The 22415-nt window shown below is 50.8% G+C and overlaps 1 protein-coding gene across 1 annotated transcript in view; it reads left to right on the top strand.

The window, feature by feature from the left end:
* The first annotated feature begins 1682 nt into the window (after nucleotides 1-1682).
* The window catches only part of B4GALT5 (beta-1,4-galactosyltransferase 5), a 39304-nt gene continuing 18571 nt past the window's right edge, over nucleotides 1683-22415 (top strand). The window contains exon 1 of the mRNA XM_085314033.1: nucleotides 1683-1781. The gene's annotated coding sequence lies outside the window, so the exon portion shown is untranslated. The remainder of the gene's footprint in view (nucleotides 1782-22415) is intronic.

Raw genomic sequence — 22415 nt, 5'->3', positions numbered from 1 at the left:
GCGGTGCGGCTCCCCCCGGCGCCGCCGGGCTCGGGGCCGCCGCTCGCGGGCGCTGCGAGCGGGGAGTTTGCTCGGGAGAAGTGCGGCGCCGTCCGCGCCCTCCCTGGAGCGCGTCCCGCTCCCCCTGCGCGGCCGAGGGGGGCAGCTGCGCGTCTGCAGCGCGGCGAGCGCCGCGGTCCGGTGCGGGGGTGTGCGCTGCGCGGCCCGGGTGCCGGCCGTCGCTGCCCCCGGAGCGCTGGCGCCGGGTGCCGAGGCCCGTGTAACTGCCCGCGCCGCGGGCGCGAGGCGTGGGGGAGCCTCATGCGTGGGACACAGCCGTGSTGTTGATACAGCGTATCTGGTGTCTGCCCGGAGCCCCGGCTCGCCTCGCTTGGCCTTCGATGTCACTTTGTAACATTTTTTAAAAAACATTTCCTTAAAAGAAACCTTACTAATGGGAGTTTCTCCTTGAAATGTCATTGGTATTTGTTGACCGTACCTAGCTGGGAGATCCCACTGGGGCTCATGCATGCTCCTCGAAGTGACTTCTGCACGGTTTTATGTACAGATTATGTCCTGTTGCTGCCCCCGAGCATGGGAAACCCTTCAAMCCTTTGTGGGGTTAAACTGGAGGTGGGCTAGGGGATGATGGACCCCAGGCACAGACAAGTGCTCTGGGCAGAAACGGTGGCAGAGCTGTGCCTTCTCCAGCCTCCTGCCAGAGCCCCTGGTCCCCCTGGACCCTGTGTCCTGGCCTCAGTGGTCACTGAGCGTCCCGTGGTGYGCCTGTGGGGCTGCCCAAGCATGCAGTTCACTGCCATTCTGCATCTGTTCGAGGACAGCTTCACACCAGTGCTAGTGGGCRGCGTGACCACCGCGTGGCCCCTTTGCAAGTGCAGCGTGACTCTTCCTGCGAGCTCGCTGCGGAGGCTGCGCTGCGATGGCACTGATGGCTGTTTGGTCAGATGCATCCTGTAGCCCTTTGTATGGCAGGAGACAGGATGTCTTCTGCAAAAGTTGCAAAGTGGAGGCAAGCGGCTTTGGAAACACACGGATGGCTTCCTCGCTCAGGAAATGGAGCCACCGACCTCCGCGTTGTGAGCGACGATGTGAAAAGTTGTGTTTAGCTGTACAGCAGGTATTTGTGGACGTCATCATTTGGATTGGGGCAAGGAATTTCTTTGCTGCTTATCAGCTGCGTGGCTGGTGGGAGGACACGAGGCAGGCTGTGGAGCTTGTAGCCTGCTGCAGTTTTTGCACAGGCTTTTCCCAGGCCTACAGGGGAGCAGCAGTACAATTCCAGAAGGGGAATCGTATCTTGTGAGGATGCTCTTGTTCCTTTGCTGCAAACTAATCCACTTTGTGCTGCTTCTGAAGGCTTCTGTTGTGGATCTTAGAGCTATTGAAGATACACACAGAAACTCTAGAACTTTATACTTCACAGTATGTGTTTAATTTTATATTTTATATATGTATATATATATATATATATATATATGTATATAAAGTTTTCTGCAGGGATGCTTTTTTCTTTGTAGACTGCAGGTAGCGTGTTCCCCTTCCACCCTGTGCTCTGGCCATCCTGCCAGGTGGGAGGAGGAGGGAGCAAGGCAGAGGTGTTCCCTGCTCTTATCGGCTTGTGGATGTTGGTGATGATCTGAACCATAGTCCCATCAGGTGACAGAAGATCTGGTTCACTTCCCCCTCCATCCCCTTCGCTTCAAACAGAGATATTCCAYCTTGAAAGCCCAAATCTGTATTCCCAGAGTGGTGAAGCTCATCTTCTGAACTCTTGGAGAGAGGTGTGTGGTTTTCTTTTTGTTGTTTTTTTTTGTTTTGTTTTGTTTTTTTGTTTGTTTTGGTTTTTTTTGGTTGGTTGGGTTTATTAGGCTGAAGTGTTAAGGAGAAATTTGGAAGCAAAGTGAGTTTCCCTGATAGGAAATGAACAGTGCTCTTGATGTTAACAAATCTACTGCATGGGGTGTGAAGCACGAACGTAGTAAACTGCATGTTCTGCAGCCCTGGCAGTGTTTGAACTGGCTGACATCTTCGCCTTGCAGTAGAGTTGGGCTGGTCTGTTTTTCCTTCGTACTCTGGCGAGCTTGGAGAAGACTCTGTTGTAATACAGTGAATAGATTGAAAAATAGTGAGCTAAAACATGGGAAGAGGAGTGATTTATCGTATTTCTTTACCATCCCTGAAGTAAAAATATTCAAGCAAGTAGGACCTGAAGTTGAGGAAGCTGACTGCAAGCTTGAACCAGCCAAAGATTAGGCCTTGAACGACTTTGTTTAATGTGTAGTGTTGATGAATACCTGCTCTAAAAGCAAACCTCAGCTTTTTGCAGGGGAGCAGTCCATGCAGAACTGCATCCCTCTGGCGGTGTCTTGATCTAAGTCTGCCCTAACCCAGATGCCATCCCGTCCTTGGTTGGAAATGCGTCTTTCCCAGGGGTGTCGGGGCAGGTGCTGGGAYGCAGCAGCCGGAGCCCCGGGTGCTACTCGAGGCATGCTGTTGGCAGCGTGGCCCACAGCAGAGCTGGRCGAAGCGCCCTGGCAGTGCAGCCTGCTCTGAGGACCTTTAACTGTGTGCATTGCAAGYCCTGGGGTGAGACTGGAGAAAAATCTGCGGAGCTAGTGGGGTTTAAGCCATAGTGTTGCAGTCCTGGGAGAAAACTGGGATGGTTGCACTTCTGGGTGCTGCCTGAGCCTATTGGCATTGAGGTTTTGGCTTGACAGCTCCCCTGGCAACTAGGAAAGATAGAACAGGAGTTTTTTTTTTTTTTTAAAAAAAAAAAGCTGATGCCCTTTGGGGATGGGGAGAGAGGAGCCCTCTGAGGCTGGAGGTTGCTCTGGACAGCACAAGCTGTCTGGCTGCTCAGGGCTTATGCTTGCCTTCTCATCTGGCCTAACTCCTCACTTATGTCCTTAAACAAGATTTTTGCCTGTGAAACCAGGAAATCACCTTGTGGTGTTGAGTTGTGCAGAGCGATCCAATGTAAAGGGCCAACATCTCCTCATTTGCAGTGCGCAAATAAAACGCTTGTGTGCATCCTGCTCAAAGTTACATGTTTATTTACTTCCTCGGGCCCAAGCTTCCAAATCCACCTTGAGAGAGTTGACAGTCGCTGGGCACCGAGCTGCTGGTGCCGGTTYGGGAGGTGCCTTTGCTTCCCCGCTGTCCGGGAGCCGCTGGCGGCCGGCGCGGGCCCTTGCGCGGCTCGGTCCCGTCCGTGCCATTGTGCATTATGTGCGGCAGCTGCTCGGGCGGCTCCGCGGCAAACCGGGGCCCGAGCGCGGCTGGGTGTTAAAGAAGCATTGGCTCTGGGCCAAGGACCTGCTCTTTYGTACCCAAAGGGCGCCCTGTCTCGTGCGGCCCCGTGTTTAGCTGGCTGCCGGGGAAGCTCTTCAGGACAGCAAGTAAGGAGCAGGGCTGTTCAGGATAAGGTATGTTCCTCTTATCTGCTATGTTGCAATGTATCTTGCTGCAAGGCCCTGATGCGAACTGTGGCTATTCTTGAAAGGGCTGCACAGCAAATTTGGCTTTAATTGCAAACARCTTCTCTGGCCGATTCTTCAGAATAAGTAGCGGGAGCTGGCACGTGGGTCAGCTGGCCCACCCATCTCATCCTGCTYCGGAGCCCAGCGTGCTGCCGGGCATCTCTTTTGCAAACCCAAACTGAAGAAAGGCTTTCCAGTCTCTGCTCTGACCGCGGCTTTCATTTTCAGTGACCACAGTATCGAGCGCGCCTAGCTTCTCAGAAAGGTATGTGCACAGATAAACTCGCCTGAATAATTGTGCTGTCTGCAAACGCAGAGCGTGGGGCTGGAGCAAGGAGGATGCACGTGCRAATAAAAACTGACCCTGAAGCGCAGTGCTGAGTCACTGTTTCTGTTTAATCCTAATCTGTGATTTTTACGTTGTCACTGAGAGCYGCTGAGCTTTCACAGAGCTACGATAAGAACCCCTGGCTGCCCTGTGTTTCCATGGTAGGGTGGTAAATACAGCTTTCCTAAAAATGTCCTTTTCTGCCAGTAATTGTGATCTTTCAATGGCGACGAGGGAGGCGAGGAAATGCCACGAGCTCTCACCAGTCGCTCGCGCTGCGAGTCACTGTCTCATCTCGGTAACTTTCACCCGGACAGCGGGAATTTCTCAAGCCTCGTCCTTGAGCCCCTCGGAGGGTTGTTGCTACGTAACCTGGCAGGATGAAGGTCAGAGGCCTGCCCTGGGGCTCGGGCAGTAGCWGTTCATTTTCCCCGAGGCCTCTCCAGATGGTGGCTCTTGCAAGAGCCTGGGTTGGTTGTTTTCTCTTAAACTTGGGCTTGTGCTGGAGTCTTGAGTTGCTTGAATGTGATACAGGAAAATAATGCAGAGAATTTAGGTTATTGCCTAAAAGATTGTTATTACCCTCTTTGAGAGAGCTGTAATTCTCTCTTGGTTTGGCTTCCTCAAAACTTAACGTGAATTGCTCCAGACATGCCAAAAAGGGCATGAGCTACYCTCTTTCAGCCTGAATTAAAGTTATAACAAAAGAACTTGATTTGGACAGGTAAAATGCTTTGAAACACTATTCCTCTGATGCTGCATTTCAGTGGACAGCAATACAGCAATAAAATACTGTGGTGACTAGCAGCCACAGCTTGCTGCTTTCTTTCCCTCTTTTTTATTTATTTATTTTTTATACATCTCATTTGACACTTTCATCCTTTTTAAGAATGTTATACTGCCCAATGTGGTTGATCCAGTTTGGTTATTTAATGTATCATCCTGGCAAATCTTTAATACAGAGTAGTTCTGGTTGTGAAAACAGTAAAATATTTATTCATTTCTTCCTGTTTCAGCCTGAGYTTTGGCTGCAGAGGTGGAGCGTGCTGCAGCGAGGGGTACCCAGCCCCAGGAGTCGCGGCATGCAGAGTGCCCAGCTCCGTTCGCCAAGCGTGCCGATGTGCCCCATATGCTGTTGCTTCATGTGGATGAAATTGGGGGCAGCTGCTGGTTTTATGGCTCGTGCGATGACTTGCTGGGTTTTCTCTTTCCTCTTGTGAGTGAGCACTGGTCCTGCAAGGACAGAAAGTGATGGTGAGATGCAGCTCAGGAAAACGAAACTAGATTTGTGCTGTAGTAGTTTTGACTTTAATTCTTTAGATTGTCCCCTTACAATGTAAGGGAGTGTAGTATTTTGCTATGAAAACAGTGGCGATGCTGACCTCTTACCCTCTGCTCCCTTTCCCTAAAAGATTTGTTACGCAGAATTTTGGAACCTAAAGAAAGAACAACCCAGTTTCTCAATATATTCTGCTAAGGGTTTGTGGTCATCAAATACTACTAGTGGCAGTAAGAGATGTCCCTAAATGCTTCTTAAAACTGGAACWGGAGTTCATGGCTCTCCTATGTTATATGTGGAAGGAAACCATCAGTAGCTAGCGTAAATAGTCCCTTCTTTTGCACTGACTAGTTCTAGGACTCAAAGTTTCTTAAAAAGCATGTGCAACTGGGACACTCTCTGCAGCCCTGTTTGCAGTTATTGCTGTGCTAATGTGCCCAGGACCCTGGCAGTGTAAGGCATCCCTTGGAGGCTTTCTTTTGGTCAAGGCTCAAATTGTAGGGTTCCTTTGAGGGGGAGAAAGCTAGTGAACTACTATGTTTTCCTTTGCCTGTTAAGTACCCTTGACAGTGGTCTGTGCTGTCTGTCAGGCGCTTCTGGTTTGGGTCATTCTGGTGGTCTGCTCGATGTTGCAACTGCAGGTGGTATGTGAGTGGTTCACTTGTCGGTGGACAGGCAGGACTTGTGAAAGCTGGTGAATAATCTGCAAAAGCTTCCATGTAATGGTTTGTGCTTGCAAATTCAGTGCGTCAAAACTTTAACGATATGCAACAGAACAAAACTTATACAGCAAAAATGATAGTGCTGTGAGGCTAGATTTCCACGAAACCTGGTCTTCCTGTCTTTGGGAAAGCTAATTTAAATATCTGTTTAAATTTTGTGGTTTCAGAATGGTTACTGGACCCTTTCAGTCCCCTCCAGGTGCCAAGCAGAAGTGCAGCTGAGGAGGTGGGCAGCTGGGGGGTGGGTGGGTGGAAAGGCCGTGGTGTCAGCAGACTCTCAGCTGCTTCTGGTGGCTCTGCTAGAGATAAAGGGACTGAGGCTGCTGCTTTGTTTCCTGAGCTGTGTCTGCCTCTTTTCCAGGTGGACTCGTTAATTGTATTAACTCAGACAGCATCTGCTCCACGAGGGTACCATGGATACCCTGGAGACAACGCTGCAAAGAACGGAGATGAGCAACGCGGGGAGCTGTGCGTGTTGCGCTTGTTCCTGTGTCCATGCTGTTAGCGTTGGTGGCTTTTAACACCCGAGCAGAGCACGGAGTCTTTAAACACTTGATTGCGTTGAAACTTTGGGGGTGCTGAATAATGTGCTTTGCTTCCCCTGGGGCAGCTGAAGTGGCTGCCTGGGGAAGCTCTGCAGAGCCGTGTTGGCACTTGTTTTGGCAGCAGCCCCAAGTGAGAGCTTCTGGAAGAGGAAACCAATATGTAGCTATGTAGAGAAGACTTTCCCACTCTAATGGCACTATTTTTAAAGCATTGTTGTGACTTACAGTAGAATATGTATTCGCTTTGACACAATCTTGCTGGGATAATTTGGTAGTTAGGATTATTTTCGTACTGGTTTTTCCTTGTCTTGTTGGTATTTGGACTGATTGCCTGACAGCATCTTTGGCTGCGTTTTGAACATCAGGGCATTAGTGTGGTAATGCATGTTTTAAGGTTCTCTGGCATGTGTTTTAAATACTGTTGATATTACAGTCTTGTTCTGAGAGCTGAGGTAGAAAGTTTTTTTTGTAATCTGTGCTGCTGAAGTGCAAAAGCATTAAGTGACTTGATCAAGGAGAGGTGATGAAGTGAGGAAGAAAATCCAGAAGTCTTTGTGTTGGTGTTGGTTGGGATGTCCCCTCTGGGGGCTGGGGGGTGGCATTAATTTGCAATTGCTAAATCCGATGCTTCTAACGATGCTAAGGCTCCTAGTGTTGTTCTAGAGCTACTATTTTGGTAGGAATGGTAGGCCAAAAAAATTGAGATGTGATGTAATTGCCCAGGAGGTGTACCCTAACCTGGAGTAATCCCAGGAGCAACGGAAGGGCAGCACGAGTAAGCGTCATCTCGGGAGCAGTGTCCCTGTGGACACGGAGAGCACCGGGGAGTGGGCACTCGTGTCCCACTGCCTCTACAAGCAAACTTGGAGGCCTTCCTGGTTTTGTTTAAACCTGGTGACTGAACAAGCTGTTGTCCCTGAGTGGGAGACAGGCTGAAGGGTTTCATTCTGGTTTGTAGTAACTGTGGGCTGTTCATACGCAGTCAAAGTTTTAATGCACCTGATTTGGCACTGTGTTTTTTCCGAGGCACGTAAATATTACTGCTGTTGTGTAAGAATCTTGCTTTAAAGTCCTATGTCACACTGAGCTGATTCTGCTTTTGGTGAGACTTGTGCGGGCTGTGTGTTCCCCTGATGCTCAGAGGGGTTCACATGCCGCGCTCTCCTTTTGCCTCTCTAATCTGAATGCACAAGATCATGAAAACTTGTGTGGAGAATGTCACTGCACACTTAAATGGGAGAAAACAAATGCACTCTGGAAAAAACGCTTTGCACAACCCCATGTCAGGCTCTGGTATATGCAGTATTCTTCAGCAGTGTTGTTTACATGTCTGCAGAGTTTTATGGCAAAATAATTGATCAATGTTGCGTGAATGCTATCACTTATCATACAAATGATTGAAATGACTCCTTGAATGCCAGCATTGCCTTAGCTATCCTCTTTGCTTTAGAGAGGCTGGGGACCAAACTCCACCGAAACTTCAAATATGCTGATAAGTTGCCAAAATTCTTCTGGTAAGGGATCAATAGTTTATTCTGCAAACAAGGCTGAGGAGCTTGCAGAGCACTCTGATGTGATGTCCATGATAGGAGAGCACATAAACTTAATTTATAGTGTCTCCCTTCTGCCAAACCTTTCACCAGTGGGTGCAGAGAAGCCCTGACTTAAACAAGAGTTTTGGATGAGAAGTGATGAGGACAGCTGATGTTTATAAGGTGCCTCTGGCCTCTTAAAAATCTGCCAAGCATATAGAATAAAATGGAAAAACAAATACTGCAGTGTGCTAAGGAGTCAAGTGCTGCCTGGCTTCCCCTGCGAGGTGGGCAAACAAGGGGAAATGCCTGTTCTGTGTTTCATGCCTGTTCCTTCACTGGAAGGTGTTGGCAGGATCCTACTGTGCTATGGCATGAGAATATTCAACAAATGCATTATGCAACTCATACGTTCAATAAAATACTATTTAGCGTGGGTGTATGGCCATTAATTCTTGTAAGCTAGAGAAAACAGGAAGCCAAGGTGAGGTTGATGGTTAAACAGAGCCACCAAACTGGCTGGCCTTCTCGGTCCTGGGCTGACTTGTTCCTTTGGTGGCATGAAGCCGAGCGGTGCTCTGACGTGGGTGGCTGCCCCGTCCGCGTGGTAGCCCCTGGGCACCTGGCTGTTGCTGACCTGTCCTGTGCCGCTTTGTGACCTTAAAAGTGGACGTGTGGGTCCTTCTGCAGGCTCTGCCCTTGTCACTGCGTTGGCTGCTGTGGGCACCAAACTCTTCTGCTGGTGCCAGGGATGGGAGCACAGGATGGCAACTAGTAGTTAGCAGATCAGAAAGCAAGTAAATTAGAAGAAGTGTCGGGAGTTAACAGCAGATATAGAGGTTGCAGTTAAATAAACTGGTAAAATGGATATATTCCAGAGCAGGAAAACCCCAAACTGAATCATCACTGTTTTCAAAATACAGTATGGGCAGTGCCTGACACTTGCTGTGTTTTCTGTACTCCTTTTAGGACTGCAGCAAATTGCTTCAAGGCAGAATATAGTTCCAGGTTAAGGTTCTCGCAGCAAACGTGCGGCTTGCCTTAGCCCCAGCGGCTGCAGCGGGGAAGCGAGGGCGCCCGGCCCGGCCTTCCCCTCCCTCCCTCCCTCCCTCCCTCCGCGGCTGGACGTGTCCCACTTCCCGGGGAGAAGCATGAAATGCTCAGACGCGCACAGCTCCGTCTCTTGGTCTGCAGTCATATTTTTTCCCCTCAGTGTTTTTCCAACTCATGTCTTGCTGCCAGAGTCCATATTAATAATGCATTACTTTTTTTCCTTTTTTTTCCCCCCTTTTAAATGGTGCTTGCTTCCCGGCGTCCCTTTCTGCTGCTGAGTCAGAGAAGATTGTTATAGCAGCAACCTCTGAAGCAGTGAAATGCCCCTGCAATGCTCAACTGCTGTCATTTATCAAGCACGCTTGCTCTGCAGGCAGCCCCTTCCCTTTCCTGACTCTGGTGGAGGATACAAATGCCAAAGGAATGATTTCTGTCGCACCAGCTGGTGCCTAGCAAGCCCGGCACGCTCAGCAGCACGTTTTCTCTGCTCAGCCTTCCTGTGTAGTACTTGATTAAAGGAGGTTTCACTCCTATCTGCTGCTTTTTTTTTTGTTGTTGTTTGTTTTATGAAGTCCTGTGAAGATTGATTTTTTTTTTCTACCTGTCTGAGAATGTGCTTTGGGGTTGTGCCCAAGTGTGTGTGGCTTTTCATGTGTGTGTGTCCCCAGATTCTTAAACTGGTTTCTYCCTCCTCCATGCAATCCCTCCGAGATCTCTGCCTGGGCTTTTTGAGGTAACTGAGACTGCAGAATCCATGTAACGTGTTCACCCAGTTAAATTAACGTGCAGCCTTTCAGCGGCGGTTGCAAGGTGCCCGACTGCTGCAGGGAGCCTCGGAGCCGCTAGCGCAGCTGGAGCGGGGTGCTCGGGGCTGCGTGTCGTGGCCGGCCGCTGGCGCGGCTGGAGGCAGCCTCTCCGTGGGGGTCACCCCGCTGGGGGCCCATCCACGTGCAAGGGATCCCCTGCCTCTGCCTGGGAGACCCACAGAGAAATAGGGAGGGATAACGCTGTTYGTGGCATTTGCTTTCTAATTAGTTGATTTAAGAAACACTGCAGTCTTGGGAGCAGATCTCTCTTATCCCCCATTCTAGCGTGATTTTTTTTCCCCCGGAGCCGCTGTCGCTGCAGTGCTGCCGCGTACGTGGTGAGAGCTGGTTGCTGTGGCAATCGCTGAACCATGGAGTGCCGCTCGCTCGCTGCAGAGCTRGCGACGGCAGCGCTTGGGAGGCACGCTAACAGAAACCTGCTAGGGGAAACAAAGTTTATGCTTCCTTCTGCTTTTGGGCTTAAAAATAGATTCTTATTTTCCCCTACTAGATATTCTCCTTCTGTACGGTCTGAAAGACTTGTTGGTAGACTCAAAAAAAAACCATTCTCGAGCCAAACGGAGCAGCAGTGGGGCCAGTCTGGGCAAGGAGGGGTGCGGYGAGCTGTTTGCAAGCCTGGCACCAGCATCGACCAGTGCTGCAGACCTCACCGAGCCCCTTCRGAGCACGGCTCTTGCTCCTCTGCGAGCTAAGAGACATGCTCATAGTGGTGCATGTCAAAGTTATAAGGCAGGTCTTTCTGCTAATGCTTTAAACGTGCTTGTGTTCGCCCCCCACCACCCCGTGCTACTGATTCATCCTTTCCAAGGTAGGAGAAGCGTGACTAAGAATGCAAAATTTCCCCAAAGCTACTGGGCGTCCTCCTTCCACCCATATGCCACCTTCCTTGGGGTTGGTGACTTGTCTTGCCACAGAGCCACTGGGGGGTTTTCGATGCTTTGCTGACTGCCAGGTACCTGCTAAGCCTTGCTGTGCAGTCAGTCCATGCCTGCTGGCAGGGCCCATGCAAATGCCTTCTCTTTTTGCTAGCGGCTGTTTCCTGTTGCAGAGGAAGCTATGCATGAATATCTGTGCCTGGGGTCAACAAAATCTTGCTGGAGCTCTGCCTTTCTGCACAGGGCTACCAGCACTTTCGGGCCTCCATGACACTGGGCCCCTCGAGGGGCACCTCTGCGCTGGAGACTGCCACGGTGCCTCTCCGGCGGGGAAGTATAATGCCACCTGCAAATAGCGAGAYGGGTGACTTGCTTCTCGGCTAACAAGATTTAGGTGGATTATACTATGTATTTAATCAAGGACTAAGCTCATTGCCTTCTTTGAAATGGATCAAAGCCCTTGAAAATGCCAGCCTGGAGACTAGCTGTTGAGCAAGAATATTATTCAGTTGTTTCCTTGTGGCGGGCTGTAGTTCAGAGGCATGTTTTGGGCAGCAGTGTTAGGAGTGCAAAACCACGCAGGAAAAGGTGGAAGCAGCGAGGGGGCAGTGGGAGCTTGTAAATGATGTTAGTCAGTTGACATCCTGCTGAATTTCAGGAAAACATCTTCCTTTTCTTGCTTTCCCAAATGCAAYCTGAAATGGTGTTTCCAGCACGTAAGACCCTGTGCTAGTAGGTAAGGGAGACTGGCTGCCTCTCGGCAGGCGTTTGCCTTCCTTAAAGGCAGCCCTTATCCGCGTTTTCTGCGTCCCCAGCGGGTGAGGTGCTCCGCTCCACCCGGAGGAGCGCGYCGGCGGCCCTCGCTGCCCTCGGGGGCTTTGGCACTTGCAGCAGGTCTGTGCTTATTGCTAGATTTTTCTCTCCGGGCCTTGGGGAAAGGCAAAAGCAGTGCTGGTAGCAGGAAGGATGTGAAAGAACAAAGTTTTCCTTGCTGTTCTTCCTGCCTCAGAGCCTTTGCTAGGCATGTCCCTGTGCTGGAGCATGTTGCCGAGTGGGAGCCCTTTGGCAAGTTGTACATCTCGCAGAAAGAGCAGCTCTCCTCGTTTTTCAGGGTAACTGGTTTGCTAGCTGTGCTGCTAACCCGCTGTTGCCATGGGCAGTTGCAGCCTTGGCCTGGAACCGCTGCTGCTTTTTCGCCACCCGGGCAGCGAGGCCACTTGGTGGCATGGCGTTGGGTCGCATTTCGAGCCGAGTGACGCACCTGGGTTGGCGCCAGGACCTCAAAATCTTGAGCTRTGATGTGGTTTTGTGGTGGTCCTGCCTTGTGGGTGTGATGTCAGGGTCGTGCTTTACCCCAGGAGGTGTGAAGCTAGAAGCAGCACTAGTATCAAGCCTTTTGTGCCATGCTATTTCTGAGTATGCACCAAGGAGGAAGTATTGCCATGAGCAGATATTGAGGGATATTTAAAAAAAAAAAAAAATCTTTCATTTCCTCTTGTGAACTATAGCTTGTTCCAGTATCAGTGTGAAGTAGCATGGAAAGAGGCATCCACGGTGTACGACGGGTTGCCTCCCAAGAGGAGCGCTAGCGTCCCTGGGGTGTCTCGCACCGTGCACGYGGCGAGCGTGCTCCGAGCACGCCCCACCTCGCGCCTTCACCTGCACAGGGAAAACTGTCCCAGCTCGGTCATGCGAGCTAGTTAAAAACTGACTATTCCAGTCACCTCTCTTTAAAAAGAAAGAGAAAAAATTATTCTGGTTACCAACTTCATTCTCGTGGCTGTTCGACAGAAAGGGGGCAGCTGCAGGCTCGTGGTTCTCCAGCTCCACGAACGTGACTGTTGGCACTGTCTACAAAATAGGAAATACTCAAAGTGTAGAATCATAGATAAGCAAATGGCTTGTCTAGAGGAGGCTGTGTTGTAAGACAGATACCAGTGGCTTCTGCTTTTGAGGTGAACCAACCTGTTTAGTTCTTCCCCAGCAGGTGCGTGTGCTCTCAGCTGCACCTGCTGTTCCCTCTTGCTTTCCTCTCCCTTCAGAGCGATGCTTGGGCTTTGTGCACTTCAGCCCTCTCCAGTTCTCAGACTTCCTCACATTTTAGCTGTACCCTATGCTGCAGGGGAGGTGAGAGCAGGGTAGATACAGGACATGGAGTAGTTGTGTTGATTGCAGTTGGTGCCCTCGAGTTTGACTGCTGCAGAGCTGGTCGCTGCCCTTGTGTCCCTGTCTGCTGTCCCGCAGGATGTGTGAGCCCTTGTGCAAGGCTGGCTGAGATGCTCGTGTGACCGGCTGGTGCAAAGTGTTCTCTGCTTTAATGTACTGATAATCAAAATTGCAAATGAGGCTCTACCTCAGTTTTTCTCCAGCCCAAGCCCATTGTGTGTCCTCCTGCCTTGATTTGCAACTGAAGTCAAGAATTGATTAAGCATCTTTTTGGGTTGGGTAGGCCTCGGTAGGCTTGTTAGCTCACAGATCCTTCCAGCAGTGCCTGCCTACTAGTTTTTTAGGTTGTATGAAATGGTCTCACAGTTTTAAAGCTCCAGGAGTGGGATGGCTGCCTGTGTCTGTGGGTGAGCGGCTCCAGGAGCGTTTGAGCTGTGCATCAGGTTGGGAGCAGCTGTAGGGTAGCAACAAATCAAGGCACCTCTGCCTGGAGGGTGCCCTGTTGCAGGACTGATTTTTTTTTTTTTTTTTTTTTTGCTTTTGCTTTGCTTTGGGGTGCTGTAGTTTAACATTGCTTTTCTCTAGTTTAGAGGAGAGAAAGGGGTGTTGGGAGGGAAGCCAGTCAACACGGTAGTTGTCCTTTTTACTGCTATACTATAGAAAGCTGAAAGCAAAGCACAGCTAAAAATGCTTAAAGCTGGCATGCTGACACTAAACCTTTTTTTATATTCTGCTTCTTTCCCCTCCCCCGCTGTTATCTCTTGCCCTGCACTTGCATTGGAAGCGCTGGCGATGACGGGCTCAGTATTTGTCACTGGGGCAGTGCCAAGGGTGCAGCAGGTTCTCAGTCCGTGCTCGGGGCTCCTCGTGTTCACTTGCATTCAATAAGCACCAAAATATGCCAGCAAGAGGAGCTGTCTGCCTCCTGGCTGGTGTGCATTCAGCAGCTGAGGCAATTTGTGTGCTGTCCGTAAGATAGCCTCTTCCTCCTCTGGTGCAGGTTGCTTGTATCTGTCAGCACATACTGCCATGTTGGTGGYGATTTTTTTTCCCCCCGTGTTAAAGTAGCTGCAGTTCCTACCTGACACTTGTAATCTTCCACGCTGGTGAAGCAGCATGCTCCTAACTCAGGGCTAGGTGAGCTTCCCKGTTGACTTTGCTTATGAGAGAGTCTGGGCTACAAAATAGTTTAAAAAGTCATTTATGGATGAGGACTTTTCTCCAGTCCTCTGCAACACAACCACTGTTTGAGCCAGGGAGAGGCTGTACTCGCTGGAGAGCGACCTTTGCTTACCCACCTTTGCGTACGGGGCAATGACTCCTCGCCTGGCTCTGGAGCGGGTCAAAGACAACAAATTGCAATATGATGATGAAGAAAAATGTGGTGTTGATAGAATTGTGTTTGCAGAGCCCAGACAAGGGTTTGTCTGCAGGAAAGAAGGGGGTAAAAGGAAGGTGGCTGTATTTAGCTGGAATACCTCAGAGAAGCAACCACGACCTGGATAAGTCGGATAACTTGAGTGGATAAATCAGTGTAATCTAAAATCTCATTATCCAGTGCAGAGGGAAGCACTCGTGCCTTACGCTGGCCCTGGCTAGAGGAGAGGGGAGCAGAGGAAGAGGAGGGCAGAGGGCTACGGTGGGACAGGGGAGCTCAGCAGTGGCCTCACGGCTCCCTGGATGGGGATATGTTCATCTAGGAAACATGAGTGATGCACAGAGCTGTGAACCAGGGCTGTCCCATACCACCATGCTCTCCGCGGAGCCACCCGCGCTCAGCTCCCTTCCTGCTCAACCGGAGCTCTGCCCCGCAGAACTGCGGCCCCGCTGCCTGCCYGGCTCCCTCCTTCCACCCCATCGTGTTGCCTGGCCTGGGAGCCCTCCGACACCTTTCTGCTYGTGGAATAGTTAGCTCTTTGCTTTGAAAGAACGAGGACGTTTGCGGAGTTAAGGGCTGTCTTTTCAACGCCTGAAGCAGTTAGCTCTGCTCTCACTGGTCCTGTGCACAGTTACACCAGTGCCTGGCAAGGCGACTGTGGGCTTGCTCTGCTTGGTCTGTGAAGTTTGGAGGTGTGCATGGAGATGTACAGCCTTTCAGTGCATCTTCTTAAGGTGTGAAGGAAACTGGTCCCATAAAGATGCTTGATACTCTATGCGCACAGCTTCAGAGCTGCTGCCCCGTGTCACTCACCACTGGGGACAGCAGCCCTGGTGCCTGYTCACCTAAAGGCTCAGAGCATCTGTGGCCAGTTTTTGCTTTTAGCTGTCATATTTGCCCATTTGCATCACCCAAGCCTCTACCCCCAAGACATGGTGGGCAACAGTGTCTTGTCCTGCTTGGCAGTGCTGGTGGCTGCTCTTGGGTGCTGTGCTTCACAGGAGGGTGCCAGCATGCTCCAGCCTTTCCAAACGGTGACCTCTGCTTTGCCTCTGCCTTGGTGGCAGAGCACTGCCTCTTCCTCCCCTGTTTTCCAGCRCTGTGAGCTGGGCTGGGTCCTGTCATGCTCTTGTCTTCCCAGACATGCGGACTGTYGTTGCTTATTCAATCCATGGTGGCTTCTCAGGAGATGTGGAGCCGCTATGACTTCTCCATAGCAYGTTCAGCTGTTCCAAGGTGACTTGAATGTCTGGCTCTGAACTTGTTTAGGAAGCTTGGCTTCTGGATCTGGAATAGATTTCCCCATCTTGTTTCTCATCTCAATGAATGAGAGTTTAGATCCCTTGGTAAACATACAAGTCTCTTAAGAGAAGCTTCAACTCACCCATTCTGCCACGACTGTATGTGAGGATCTTATGGTAATTTCAAACAGGAAAGTTGAARGGAGGGGATTTTGTGTTATTTTGTAAAGCACACCATACCATACAGATCTGGAGCTTGTATTTCTCCAGGATTGTGTGAAGAAGGATCGTATGGAAGAACTTTGGCTTAAAATCCACCAAGTAATTAAAGAGCCATAGCACAGCTGAGGGCTGGTGACCCTGGCCAGTCGCCTTGGCAAGGGAGGTAGTATGTGGCACTGATGGTAGTATCAAATTGGCTTACCGGGATGCTATAAAACAACGTGAGACCCAAAATGACTTCTTCCCTGCCTGGAAGCTCAGCAGGATGTGCAAGGTACAACATGCCTTTGGCATATGCTCCTGGGGCATTACAGGACAGCTGGATTAGGTGTCCTTGTGCTTGTTCCACAAAGCCTGCTCATGCTTGTAAATTGTACCATAGGTTGAAATGCCATGCTGCAGAACCTGTGCTGGGTTTTCTCCTATTGGTATAAAAGCAGCAAAATCTGAACTGCATAACRTAAACTTCCCAGCCAACACAGAGGAGGATTTTACAGGCAAGGGTGATGTTTCCCTTGCCCTCTGAATGGATACTGAACACCAGGTAAGGTTTAGGGCTCCAGACACTCTAATCCCTTGCTAAGATTGCTCTCTCGATAGCCCTGTTAATCCTTATCTAAGATTAATATGTAACTTATGGTGCTTTAGAAACAATTCTGTAAGTGTGGTGCTTGTGGTAAAGGGCAGTATAAATTTGGTTTCTGGTGCCAGCAAGTTTTATTCCTGCCCTTAGTATGATAAGGTTTAGGGTTTTYTGAGGGCTGTTTCTGGTGTGCCTGGGCAGTAGTGCTGTTGGTAAATGTTTGATGGCTCTGGCAGGGAAGGGCATATCAGTGGTGGAAAAGGGGTGACCTGGCAGGAAAAGCGCTGAGCCCACCGCTCCCCAGCCCAGGCCGCCTCACCTGGGTGGTGGTCTTTATGCCAGAGCTTCAAAGGYGCATCCTCTTTCTGTTAGATTTTTTTTTGTCCTAAGGAAATGTGGTGGCTCTACCCACTTTGTTAGTAGTGTGATTCTTAATTATTGCAGATGAGAACAACTCTGAAATCACATTGCAAAGTCCAAGCTGCTGCATATCTTAATGGCACTGCATTTTGAAAAATAGTCGTCTTGKCAAGGAGCTCCAAACTGTTGCCTTTTTAAATCTCTGACAACAACGATCCCGTGTAATTCCAGAAGCTCATTTTAGAGGGTTTTGTAGGAGCTGAAAGGAATGTCACTCCAGCAGACAAGTTAGTCCAACYTCTAGCTTAGAGATCTGACTACATAAATTTTCCATCTCTATATGCAGGAACTGCTATTTTCCCTGTACCTTGTAGCAATATGTGGAAACCATAATGGGTGGATAGTCTGTGGATACTGTATCTAATCTTGCATTAGATACAAGTRAAAAATCCTACCTATTGCAAACTAGCCTCTATGCTTTCAAAACTTGAAGTGGTTGTGTGCTGCTGCTCTTTCACTAACAGGCACAGCCTGGAGTACTGCAGTTTGAGCTCCTCTCAGACTYGGGTGGCTTAGCTTGGAGCTGAAGCATCCCCAGTCAGCTAACCTCAGGGTTTTGTGATCACGGACGTGGCCCTGCTGAACAGGAGCAGCCATTTCAGCATGTGGGCAGGGTGCTTGGATATTAACAGGGTATATCGCCTCTGTACCAGCCTATACAGAGAAGTGAAGGCAGAGCGGGGGAGGCCGGGGCTGCCTTACATGACCTGTCCTGTGCTTCCCGTGGAGCCGTCGGCGTGCGCTGAGCATCCCCRTGTGCGCAGGGTTGGCGCCTGCTGCCCTGCAAACTCTGGGCACAGGCCGGTGTGAAAAACCTCCCAGCACTCAGTTTTGCTCTTGTGATGGCAAGAAATGAGTTCTCTGGGACCTGCTGCATGCGCATCACGGGCAAACTAGCTAGGGAGCAAAGCTTCCCCCACGCTAAGCTTTTTGGAGACCAAGAATGTGTGAATAGGAATTGGACCGTGCTTTAGCCACAAGTGGCGTTRTAAGTTACCATGGGCCTTGCTGAGTGAGGAACAAGTACAGTCCTCGATGCTGGAACCACGAATCCTGCGCTTGCAGTTAAGCATGACAACTGGGAGGGTGTTCTGTTTCATGCATGTTAACTCAAACAGTCAAGGCTGTTTAAGAGGCAAACCACTGACCAGAAACAAAATCTTGGACCCCCATTAGRAACAGCTCAGCTGCAGCAAGCATGAGGCTGTACATGTGATAACCCTTTTTGTTCAGCTGTGCTGACCTTGTGAAACATGGTTGGAAAATCTTGAGGGTTTTTTTTGAATATCATAAACAACTGTCACATTCTTTCTTTCATCTCAGGAAGCCAGAGCAATAACACTTCAGAAAATGAAGGTTGTACTGCATGGCAAGAATTAATCTTAACCACGTCAGTAAATCCATGACATTGTTAAAATTGTCAARCTAAAAATTATATGTAATCTCCAGTGGGGCATAGTTAATCTCCTTCTAATTTGGAAGATTAACAAAATGGTGATTCCAAAATCTGTTTAAATGGTATGTGATGTATATAGTAATTTTAAATTAAAATCCAGCCTGTCTTCTATTATCTGTTGTGGTCTAGCTGTATTCATGCTGTCCTTCACCAGTTTAAGCAAGCTAGGACTGAAGCGCTCAATTTAATGCACTTCCTGGAAAGAATAACCTCAAATTTAGCCTCTTCTCCTGCAGGTCTTATGGCTCCTTGTTTGATGTATACAGTGGTGGCATGGGGGATTGCCTGCAGTAGGGTTTTTTTTGTTGTTGTTTTGGTAATCCTGTTGTTCAGAAACTGATTCCTGTGGTCCAGGAAGACAAGGAAAAGGAAGAGTGATTCCAATTAGCCTCTATTTCTTGGTATCCCCCTGCTTAAGGGGCCAAGCTGTGCAGGAGATGCCCACTGTGGACACTGGGGTGGCACTGGGGAGGACCTGGCTGTATCTCCTGCGTGTGCTGTTCTTCTGCCTCGTATGCTCAAGGGTTGCCTTCAATTATTACTCTTCTCTCTCCTTTTTTTCTTTTTTTTTTCTTTTTAATTGAAGCTCTCCCTCTCTTTCCTCACGTTGCGCAGAAGCAAGCAGCGGGCTTAGGCCCTGGATCTCCTGCTGCTTCGCCGTGGTGCCCGGCATGCAGGAGCTTCCCCTGCTAATGAGTCTGAGGAACAAATGTTGAGCTGTAAACGTTTGCAGCCGCTCGCCAGCAGCAGCGTGCGTGCTGCCCGTTGAAGAGGTTAGCAACCATTTCCCTCTGCCTGCTGAAGGGCCTTTTCTTTTGCATTTAACTGTGCACTGCCCACGAGCGCCACGCTCTGAGGCGACGCTTGCCGAGCAAGCTGCCAACAACCGATGCTCTTTTTCTCCTTGRCAGTGGCAGTAGCGACCTGAGGAAGGGAAGCGAGGTGCCGGCACGGCGGGCGGCTCGGCTGCTTGCCTGGCCCGGTGGATGGGGGGAGCTCCTCAGAGCCCTGAAGGGTGTGGGGTGGAAAATAAGCAAGGGATGCGAACATGTGGAATTGCATCCCTTGGAACTGCAATTAAAGTAAGAGTCAGCATCTCCCTAGGAAGGGTRRTATTTACCTTTTGCAAATGCTTGTTATGCTCCRGGCTCCAGCCTGCAYGTGTTGCTGTGCCCTTCCTTGCAAAGAGACRTTGTGGCAGGAGCCCRCGAGCAAAGTTCTTCTGGGGGTTGTCTGAGGATGAAAGCAGCTCTGCTGCCTTCTTGCAGCCCTGCRTAATCTTACCGGTGTTACCCCGAGGTAGTGCCCTGGCATGCAGATAACTGCCCCGGTTTCTGTACCGACAGCCTTGCTTGCATGGGGCTGGGTACCAAGTACAGCTGGCGCTTGGCCCCTCACTCATCATTTAACTGAGCCAGCCTGTCTCGGGCTACATGACCTAAAATATTCAGCTYTTGCCCTCAACTTTATAAGCTGACTCAATGCTTCCTTCGGTTCCCCACTTCCTTCATTGTCTCCGTCTTGCCTATCAGGGTGAAAGACTCCTTTAGATGAGTACTTGAGTGGAGAAAATGCTCTCTGTTCMGTTGGAAACCTGATTTTTTCCACCTGTGTGGGATATCCTGTGTGGCACAAAACCCCTAGCTCAGCCAGGAGCCGTGGCATCACTGCTGGGATTGCTAGTGAAACTTGTCCTCTYGCTGTACAGATTATTCTCATAGTCCTTCAATTCTTACTCTTTTTTTTTTCTTGATGAAGCCTCCACAAGTTAATTTTTCTGAGTCAGTTCAGACATACACATCCAGTATCTGTGTGCAAAATCCCGACAGGTTTTGGTCGGACATCGCTGCAGTCTCTGATCTTTCCCCACTTGCTTCGTGCACGTGCAAGCTGATTAAACCACCCTTCCCCAAAACTGGCAAATTGTAATTACCAGCTCCGTGCTGCTGTGCTGTTAATTCTTGGACCACTTAATGTATCAAATTACTCTTTCCTGAGCTATTTATAGACAAAGGACTAAGTTACAGTAATGACATYAAATTCTCTGAAACTAATAGGAACCCCTTATTTATTATTTTGGCAGCCAGTACATTCAGGGAGTATTGTGCTGCTGAAGTTGGAAGACTAATGCAGACGGGCCTCCTAGCATATTAGCTGAAGGATGCTGTGAAATTTCCTAGTTAGCTTGTTTACTAGTTAAGACTCTTTCTYGTGTGGCTGTTAACTATCTTAGCTGTCTGCCTCTTCCTTGGAGGCTTAGTCTATGCGTGATTAAAATCCTTTGCGTTGCTCATGCTAATGGAGCTGAATTGCTGCTGGGGATCTGCTGGAGGAGCTTAGCAAAGTGCTTAATGTAGACATGACTCCACTGGCTATTCTGTGTCCCTGGGMCCCCTGAAGGTCCTTGCAGCGGCTGAGATCTGCCCACCCTGGGCTCTGGCAGTGACTGGAGCTCCTGCATGGCTCCAGGCGCACCACTTCCACTGGCGCTGGCTACATGTTCACCTCTTTCTGATACGTATTTTTTTTCTTCTTTGCACCTCATGCTGTCATGGTACAAACCCAGCTCAGCAATTTGTATGCTTTCCAAACGTCCAGGCAGTTGTTCAGCAGTTGTTTTCCCCGCTGCGTGTTGCTTTATGACCGCAATGATTAAAGCGTGTGCTCTTAGGATAAGGACTCGTGGCATCAGCCAGAGGGTCCTCAGCTTCTCCCAGTGGGCGAGCAGAGGGGAGGCAGCCCCTTCCGTCTCTGTCCTGGGTTTCAGCCCTTGATAGGGCGTGTGCATTTGTGTGACCTTAGTACTTGGGCTGGCTGCAAGATATGCATATCCAGAGAGCAGCTTTTGACATGTTAGGCACTTGCAGATTGTGCTCCAGGAGGAAAAGGATATGAATTCCAGTGAAGCTGTAGTAAATTCACAAACAGCCCTTATGTACTTCCGCTGTGTTGAGGGACGGATGAATTAGGAAAAGTACTAAATGCGGCAGGAAACCTGTAAATCTTAGTGCCAAGGAAGGCTCRTGTCTTCCTCAGGAAAGCCTGGAGGCTGTGCTGGGAGCTGATAGCATCTGAACGCCTTGCTCCAGCAGCCGGGACCACGGTGAATCACCTGGCCTCGCTTCCTGCCCCCTGCCCGCTGCGGAGGCGCTGCTGTAGGACCATCTGCCACCGAGCGCCGCCGTGCCTTACGCGGCAGCGTGGGCATCCGACTGCCTCCCCTCGCCGGGGGGATGCCGCAGGAAGCCCCCCTTCCCGCTCCCGGCGAGGGTGTGCTGGGGTCGCCGGACTTTCCCCTTCCCGTGCCTGTAGCTAGCATGAATCATCCTAGACCTTCTCCAAATAAACCCCTGAACTGGAGGTTACTTGGCTGCCTCTCCTAGTGCGTATCATCAAAGTGAAATTAATTTTCTGTGAGAGAGTCAGCTGTTCCGTAATTAAAGTGCTCCTAAAATACCAGCTGAGAAATGATTACAGGAAGCCTTCAGCACTCGTTTATGCTGTTGGACTTTACCTGCCCAGCCGAAGCCGTTGTCCCCTCCCTCTGGAGCTCTCCGGGCGCCCGTCGCCGCGCGGCGAGGCGGAGGGCCGAGGCTCCCGGAGCGGCGGGGAGGGCCGAGCTGGGACGCGGTGGCCTCCGGGCCTCGCCGTGCCGGCGGGGTCGGCTTGCGCCTTGCCACGCTACGGAAGGCGCGCTTGCAGCGGTCCCCGGGCGAGCACGTCCTCGACTTCGGCTCCGAGTTTTCTGTGTGGTCTGGGAGGGTCTGTTGGAAATATCCGTGGGGGAAAAGGGGCATCTCTGCCTGCTGGCAGTGGCTCAAAGCCTTCTCGTCCTGGTCCTGCCAGTTAGCGTGCTGGGGAAAATGGAGTCAAAATGGAATATAGCGAGGGGGCTCGCGTAGCGTTCTGGACCGTCCTGCGCGGTTAGACCAGCCGTATCTGGGACGCGGGGAAGCGCTCCCCAGCTGCAGCCGGGCTCGGGCCGGCCGAGGCGCGCGCGTCGGGGCCCTGCCGGCGCGGCTCCGGCGGCGGCGCCCCGCTGCACAGGGCCGCTCGGGGGGCCGCGGGCGTTGCCGGTTCGCTAGGCAGAGGCTGGGGGCGCGCGAGGGCCGGGGGTCGAAGCGGGCACGGAGGCGCCAGAGGACGAGCGCGGCCCAGCCCGGAGCCCCCCCGGCTCCGCTGAGCCCCCCTCGGCGTCGCGCGGGGAGGCGACGGAGGAGCGAAGCGTTTCAGGTGCGCTTCTCCGCCGAAGGCGCCCGGCGCGTTGCGGGAGGCGCGGGGTTTGCCGAGCTCGCGGGGGCAGCGCGGC

This window comes from Rhea americana, unplaced genomic scaffold (genome assembly GCF_003343005.1).
Source record: "Rhea americana isolate MKP2758 unplaced genomic scaffold, rheAme1 scaffold_4, whole genome shotgun sequence".
Classification (NCBI taxonomy): Eukaryota; Metazoa; Chordata; class Aves; order Rheiformes; family Rheidae; genus Rhea; species Rhea americana.
Note: the sequence above shows the minus strand (reverse complement) of the source record. Positions and strands in the feature narration are given on the sequence as shown.